The sequence below is a fragment of the Rutidosis leptorrhynchoides genome, chromosome 5 (assembly GCF_046630445.1).
Source record: "Rutidosis leptorrhynchoides isolate AG116_Rl617_1_P2 chromosome 5, CSIRO_AGI_Rlap_v1, whole genome shotgun sequence".
Lineage (NCBI taxonomy): Eukaryota > Viridiplantae > Streptophyta > Magnoliopsida > Asterales > Asteraceae > Rutidosis > Rutidosis leptorrhynchoides.
In genome coordinates this window covers 145,686,071-145,693,405 of record NC_092337.1, presented here as the reverse complement: position 1 = coordinate 145,693,405, position 7,335 = coordinate 145,686,071, and the positions used below count along the sequence as shown (strand labels likewise).

Below are 7,335 nucleotides of genomic sequence, written 5' to 3'. Positions count from 1 at the left end.
TTTTAACTGAGTCGTTAAGTCATCGTTAGTCGTTACATGTAAGTGTTGTTTTGAAACCTTTAGGTTAACGATCTTGTTAAATGTTGTTAACCCAATGTTTATAATATCAAATGAGATTTTAAATTATTATATTATCATGATATTATGATATATTAATATATCTTAATATGATATATATTCATTTAAATGTCGTTACAACGATAATCGTTACATATATGTCTCGTTTCGAAATCCTTAAGTTAGTAGTCTTGTTTATATGTATGTAACTCATTGTTAATATACTTATGGAGATACTTACTTATCATAATCTCATGTTAACCATATGTATATCCATATATATATATATCGTCATGTCGTTTTTACAAGTTTTAACGTTCGTGAATCGCCGGTCAACTTGGGTGGTCAATTGTCTATATGAAACATATTTCAATTAATCAAGTCTTAACAAGTTTAATTGCTTAACATGTTGGAAACATTTAATCATGTAAATATCAATCTCAATTAATATATATAAACATGGAAAAGTTCGGGTCACTACAATATAAACTTCGTACGTGCATGCTGAAGCACAACGGTTGTTGTAAGCTGTACATCTGCTAAGTAAGGCCATGGAACACGGTTAGTGTTGACTAGTATACTTCACCATAACGCGGTCTCGAGCATTGCACCCCGCTTGAGGGATTCTTGGTTAATTAAGGAACTGTTTGTTCGAACACATAAAGGATTCGACCGTTAGGATAACCGAACGTATTCGTGGAAGTCAGCCTGACTTGGCCATGGTGTTCTTTATGGTTGAACTCTTTTAAGGGCCTAACTATCATTTAAACCAATCGTTAACGAAAGCAATAAGACACATCGCGTCTCTCGGATATGGAAAACCATGTATTCTATTATACTTAAGAAAGTTTAGACCATTTCGGAATGTTAATACGTCACCTAACTGAGTCGCTCAATTGGATGAGCCGTCTGAACGTGTATGCCTGTAGTCAGATTGCACGGGCGTCGGGGGTAAGGGACGTTGCTGTCTATTCAGAATCTTCAAGCATATCGCATTACCCAGTGACATGTCTTATGACACGGGCGTTTATGACTAGTGTAGTAAATACAAGGTCACTGCCTATCCATGAGCCAGCATTCCATAATACCGGCAAAGTAACTGATGAAAATCATAGCATGCACTTGTTTTAGCCTTATCTGAATTACAAATTTTATCGTATTACTTTACTTACTTAATCTAGAAAACCCAAAATTAGGTAATCACCCACTACTCCTGCACCTTAGAATTATCTTAAGTTTTAGATGTAGGTTCGATTCTACAGATACCTCAAAAATACGACTCTAGGTCATACTTCCTTTACTCATAATAAGGAGTAGTAAGATTTAGGCCCCGCTAAATATAAATTTAAAATTGATATCCCCTTGATAGTCAGAGCTGACGTGTTGCAGCCTGACAACACCGCACAAATAAAACCGTCCGTTTTGGCCATATCATTGTGGATACATCAAGTTTTTGGCGCCGCTGCCGGGGAACTGGTATCAGACAATACTGCTCTCTATCAAACTCATTCACAAACATTTAAGTGGTGTCTAAGAAAAACAATTATACACGAACTTGGTTGTTGGATTTTCCGAACAGTCTCCAATTATATTGGAACCAAAAGGATCCTGCCTCTCCGTAGTCGGCTTGGCCACTTGGTTTATTGAATAGTTCGTGCGAAGCTCTGTTATCGAAATACCAGGGAATCAGTAGCAAGAACCAAAAACATATCTATAATTAGGATAATTAGAATACCTTAGCTTAGAATACCTTAGACTACTATAGATTAAGATTACTTTAGATTATTTTAGATTACTTTAGATTAATCATTAGATTGCCTTAGACTATATTAGGAACCTAGTTTATCTGTTTAAAATTTAAAACAACAAAAAAAGGCATACCCAGTGTATGACCCAAACCCGATCTAGACCAGGGCCGTTGTTATTCGTACCTGATCCAGACGCCATAATCTCTAAAGCATGCAAGGAATCAAGAATCAGAAAACAAATGGCGTTACGCGTTACTTTAGCTGAAAACACTAAACCCTCGATTGAAGGTCGAGGAGGACCGATCAGATTTCCAGAGATTCAAGGACATTCATTCGAGTTAAAACATCACATCATACAACTCATCCAAAATGGCTGTCAATTCCATGGATTATCAAATGATGATCCTAATTCTCACCTCGATAAATTCATATCTCTTTCGAATTCCTATAAGCAGCCAGGGATAGGACAAGATATAGTCCGGCTATACTTGTTCCCCTATTCTCTCACTCATCATGCACAGACATAGTTCGAAGGACTGGAAAAAGATTCCATCACGTCTTGGACGGAGATGGCCACTAAATTCTTAACCAAATATTTCACTCCTTCTAAACAAACCAAGCTTAAGAATGACATAATTAACTTCAAACAAAGTTATGATGAATCTCTTTACACTGCATGGGAGCGATTCAAAATCCTGTCAAAGAAATGCCCTAATCACCAGTTAGAATGGTCAGCCCTAACCTGCACCTTCTACAATGGTCTTATGGTAAATCATAGGACGACGATCGATGCCGCCGCTCAAGGAAATCTGATGAACCAAACTGCAGACGAAGCATGGGAGTTACTCGAAAACATGACAATGCATCATCATGACTGGAATAGTGGTGAAACAACTTCATCATCTGCACCACTCTCCGCACTCAATAATCAAACAGAGGCCATCAAATCTCTCACAGACAAGATGGAGTCTCTTGTCAAACAACTCGGAGAATTGAAGATGCAGCTGCAACAAGATAACCAGGTCCAGGCCTGTGTTAATTGTACCAATTCGCAACCCACTGAAGAATATCAAGTTGAGTACGAAAACCCTGACGGTTCTACGTTCAATACCCAGCTCGCCAATCAAATCCCGACTTCAATCAACAACCTAGGGTTAACCAATTCCAAAGAAACAACCAACCTTTTCGCTATCGTTACCCACCTTATCCACCCCAACAATCTCAATTAACCTACGGTCAGCCACTTCCACTCACTGGCCCACCAGCTGAGGAAAATTCCCCAACCACGCAAATTACAAAAGTAACCAACCCCACTCTCGAAACTGATGATCAGTTGACACAGTTCATCCAAGGACAACAACAGCTAAATCAGAGAACTGCATCTAGAAAAGACCAGACAGAGATCCTAATGAGAAATCAACTGGCTCTTCTCAAAAGTCTAGAAACGCAGCTCTGACAGTTATCACAACGCCTTGAAACCCGACCACAGGGAAGGTTACCTAGTAATACTATTCAAAATCTCCACATAGAGGAAGCTAAGCAAATGGACTCAGTAATCCCAGGAGAAGAACCACAGAGAAGGTCAGCTAGAATCAAGAACAAATCGACGTATACTCAGCAGTTGTTCACTGCAACTCCGGTTCGTGTACCCTATCCTGGAAGGTTACAGGAAGAACCATCCAAGCTTGATTCCTTCAAACTTGATGAAAGATTCCTGAACACCGTGTCCAAAGTGTCTAATCAAAAGAGATATATCCGAAGGCTTCTCTCTACAAAGGACAAGATACCAGATTCTAACAAAATTCCACTGAGTAAAGACTGCTCAGCAGTACTCAAAAACTCCCTACCACAGAAGCTAGGAGATACGGGCCGCTTCATTTTCCCATGTTCAATCTACCAATCTGGAACCATTCATTCGCTAGCAGATTTAGGAGCAAGTATCAACCTAATTCCCTATTCTCTTTAAAAGAGATTAGATTTAGGAGATTTGTCACCAACCAAAATGACAATCCAAATTTCCGATCACACAATTCGATATCCTAAGGGCATAGTTGAGAACGTCTTGGTGAAAGTCGACAAATTCTTGTATCCTATGGATTTCGTAGTGATGGACATTCAGGAAGACCTACACACACCAATAGTGTTAGGACGACCTTTCATGAATACGGATAGGACAATCATTGATGTGTACAATCAAACCCTGATCTTACGATCACATGGGGAGATCATTACCTTCAATATTGACCGACCTGCGGATCTTTTTGGACATGCAGAGATGTTTGCTATTTCCACCAGACGGATCACTTCCGATGATGAGTCTCTACTACCAGCCGAAGATATCGAGATGGGTGTCGAATCACAGCCTGTTGACGACCCAGAAATGGAAGAAGAGGATCCCAGCGAAGAAATAGAGGAAGAAGAGGAATCTGAAGAGGAAGAGGAAATGGAAGACGTAAAAGAAACTGCGATAATACCATCTCCAAGCCCGAAGCATCATGAAGAATTAATGAGGCTTGAGACTAAAGATCACAGTTTAATCATTCGCTTCAAGAAGAAGACTGATAAGGTTGAAGTTAAAGACATAGAAATTGACCCCGAAAGTGTCAAGGTGAAGAACCAGAATACTGAAGAAACCCATTCATCAGACGAATCTACAGACGAATATTCTACCAATGATAATGAGGAAGAGCAACATGAAGACATTCTGGATAGCTCATATTCTCCATCCGAATCAGATCAGGAGGAGCCGGACTCTTCTCCAGATCAAATTCCAATCATATCCACTCACGCTGACATGATAACCTTCATCAATGACACCGAGGAATTTGAAAAGATTCTCGAAGCCATCCATAAATCAACAATTGATTACACGCTACACTTTATCGAAAGAATCACGGTTATCAAGAATGAATACAATCGTTATCTCCAGAGAAAAGACAATAATGCTGAAATCCTGGAAGAATGCATTCAAGACTTTATCAATACCCTTCACGATCATATCTACCGCGAAGAAAGGCAACGAGAGCACGATTCAGTAGTTCGAACTATCTAAGAGACGAGATTTTGTCGAGATCAGAAGATCATTTACTCTAAGGTCTACAACGCCTTAGCCGGATCTGCACTTCCGTTCTCAGCAAACCAACGAGCACTACTGACTCTCATCCAGAAACATATGGATCTTTCCACCGGATGCCCAACTTATCACTCTGATTTGCAAATGATCGAGGATATTAACAGCTTTTTCGCCCTCTTGTAGAGGGATAATTAAAGCACACCAGAAAGGCTAGTAATTTACGTAACAATTGATCACCACACCGATCTAATTATCAAAGAGTTACAAGACGCAGTCACAGAGGAAGTAAGACGCAACAATCCGTTTTCTCATCTTGAACCAGACTGTGTCAACATTGCCACCTACGTTACGAAGCAGATAGCACGTATCTTCCAAGAATCCACGGATCCTAGTTTCTCATTCAAAGCCGGATGTAGGGAGATATAGTCAAAAATGGTGACATTAATGCTTGGGTCAGGGCTGCTCTTCACTTCTTTTCAGCTTCGCCTTTTGACTACTCTGTGCAAAGCTATGGACTCCTACTGTGGAGACCATCGATCAGAAGATTTTGAAATACTGAAGATACAATTTCTGACACTATTTGAAGATCTTCGAAACGAGCATCCTATCAGAGAGATAATCACCACCAGCACTGCCTCAATGATCGACATTCATGGATCAATCAGAAGAGCAGTGGATCATATTCTTATCGGACTTCAAGATTTTTCACGAGCTGAAACCGCGCACTATCTTTCTTTCAGAAGATCTTCAAGGGAAGCACCGAACCTGTTACCACTTCTGGTCCGACACTTTCTCAAGATTTATCCACCAAGACTTACATTCCCTAGAGAAGACCAAGATCACAACTACCAGAGGGAAATGACTACTTTTTGAGCATCACTAAGGTCGAGCCAACGACCTTAAACAAAAGCGCTTCTCGGGAGACAACCCGTACAATAAAGTAGAAGTAGAAGAATAAAAGGATGACAAGTGAGCCGATAAATAAAGCACAGGACTTCCAAACCAGCCAGCTCTTCACAAGCAACCACGTCTGCTGGGGGTACCCTTTCTTTTCGCTACTAGCTCAAATTTTTATGCCACATCCTAAGCTTATCACAAAGTGTGGGATCCCAACCCAGATAAACACTAAACGAATAATCCCAATTGATAAACACTAAATGAATAATCCCAATTCTTCAACTAAAACTCCTAAGTGTGGGATACACTAGGAACATAGAGGACAATGTTCGTTTAAGTGTGGGATGATGGTATAATCCTTTTTATGCTGTATTAAAATAACCCATTACAAAGATTCCAAGTTTTTAAGCAAAATTTCAAATTTTTAACAAAAGAAAGCCGTTTTGAAAAAGTATTTTTGAAAACCTGAAACGTTTGTAAATAAAAATAAGGCTTAAATAAGGTGGAAAAATCTTGTTAGGACGAACCGAATCTCTAAAAGAGCATTGCATGACTAGGCATTATCGACCTAAATTGATTATGGTGAGGCACCAAAATAAGACCAGCATTCATCTTTAATGCTTCACTATTTTCCGTTGAGAGTGCCGATGTTTGTGCTCGGAATCAGAACTTGCTTTAGATCTGCATTTCTAGGTAATGAAATGTGATTCGGTAATAATCAGAAGAGCTAGCCATTTGTCAAACAACCTTCTCACACTTCTGATCGGTGTCGAATGGCCATTCAAAAATAGCCTAATTACTCTACTTTAGATAGGGTAAGCAGGATTCGTTCTACGGGAAGTTGTGGTTAACTAGCAAGCAATTTCAAGATTGGTTTGTTGGTGATTAACTAGAATTAACTAAAGTAAAAACTAGATTAACAATTACTAAGCAAGTGTAAACTTTGAGTATTTAAGAGCATAAACAATGTGCTAATTAAAAAGGTTGTAATCAATTGGATGGAAGTCTTTATTCCTTGACAATCCCAATTATGCATGCATTAGTTCAACAAATCCTTATGTTATCAAATTATCAACTAAATCTCATAGACAAGACTTCTTTAGTTTTCCAATTTATGATTATCTTGGGCACAAGCAATGCTACCTACACATGTTGTCTTTATCCCTATACTAAATTGTAACTAGGTTGGATTAAGCACAAGATGTTAAATATCAATCACTTGTCTTGCAACAATCAATAACTTTCAAACTTGCATTAAATAATAATTCGAAAGATTCAATGAAATTATAAACCAAAAGACATAAGGATTACAAATTCAAGAATCACATAAGTAAATGAAAAACTAAACATACAATAATTGTTCATGCAAGGAATAAAGTGAAAGAAACTAGCCAAGCATGTTGGTGATGATGATCATGGTTGCTTCTTGAAGTTGCATGAAGAACACTCCTTGAAACCTAGCTTGAATCTTGATTTGATGATGATTAATGGTGTGTTTTTGTGTGTTTGATGCTCTAAGAACCGATGGAAGATGATATAAATTCGTAGCCTAGGGTTTCC

At 38.7% G+C, this 7,335-nt stretch overlaps 1 non-coding gene across 1 annotated transcript; it reads right to left on the bottom strand.

Annotated features, from left to right (window-relative positions):
• Positions 1 to 2,423: 2,423 nt before the first annotated feature.
• On the bottom strand, positions 2,424 to 2,529 carry LOC139851126 (small nucleolar RNA R71). Its single transcript, XR_011760486.1, has one exon. It is a non-coding gene; the product is annotated as a small nucleolar RNA R71 (small nucleolar RNA).
• Positions 2,530 to 7,335: the final 4,806 nt, after the last annotated feature.